This window comes from Sinocyclocheilus grahami, unplaced genomic scaffold (genome assembly GCF_001515645.1).
Source record: "Sinocyclocheilus grahami isolate Dianchi unplaced genomic scaffold, SAMN03320097.WGS_v1.1 scaffold107.1, whole genome shotgun sequence".
In the NCBI taxonomy this organism is placed as follows: Eukaryota; Metazoa; Chordata; class Actinopteri; order Cypriniformes; family Cyprinidae; genus Sinocyclocheilus; species Sinocyclocheilus grahami.
In genome coordinates, this window is record NW_015505286.1 from 1,310,475 (window position 1) to 1,311,339 (window position 865).

General features: G+C 33.8%; 1 protein-coding gene across 1 annotated transcript in view; it reads right to left on the minus strand.

Annotated features, from left to right (window-relative positions):
* LOC107588790 (40S ribosomal protein S14-like) overlaps positions 1 to 865 on the minus strand; it is a 5,133-nt gene that overhangs the window by 3,252 nt on the left and 1,016 nt on the right. The gene's annotated exons all lie outside the window — the stretch shown is intronic.

Below are 865 nucleotides of genomic sequence, written 5' to 3' on the forward strand. Positions count from 1 at the left end.
TATATATATATATATATATATATATATATATATATATATATATATATATACATATATATATCATCTTCTTATATATATGTATAGTATGATATATATATATGTGTGTGTGTGTGTATGTATGTATGTATGTATGTATGTATAGCTTCTTGTCTTCAAGGTCGATTACTTAAGTCATTAAGTCATCAACTCTTGTCCTATTTACTGCTTTTATGTTTATTTTGTCCGGTGAAAATTTGTCGTTTTGTATTTTGTACTGAGACAAATACTTAAAAAATCTGAACAGTTTCCACATACAACATCGTAGATAAAAACACGACTTTATTGCACCTGAAATGAATAACAATAACTTAAAAACATTCAATAGACCAATTTCAGTGTTTGCAAACAGTGATGACGTGTTTTATGGGCGGAGCCTATCTGGTGGCAGAAAATGACCGTTTTAAAGGGGTCATATGATGCGATTTCAAGTTTTCCTTTCTCTTTGGAGTGTTACAAGCTGTTCGTGCATAAAGAAGATCTGTAAAGTTGCAAAGACTAAAGTCTCAAATCCAAAGAGATATTCTTTATAAAAGTTAGGAGTCAACCACGCCTACCTAAAACGGCTCGTTCTAACACGCCCCCACATACCTACGTCACTGTGTGGGAAGATTTGCATAACACCTCCCAAATGTTCACGCAAAGAAAGAAGGCGTAACTTTTATTCTCACTGTAGTTTTGTCGCTGCCGCCATGTTGTAAAGACGCTGTGTGCTTCGTTGTGAAAGCGAAAAACTACTTTGTTTGGTTTTCCAAAAGAGGACATGACTAGTAATCAGTGGTTAAGTTGTATTTACAACACTGTTCCAGAACAGTTCAACCCAAATATT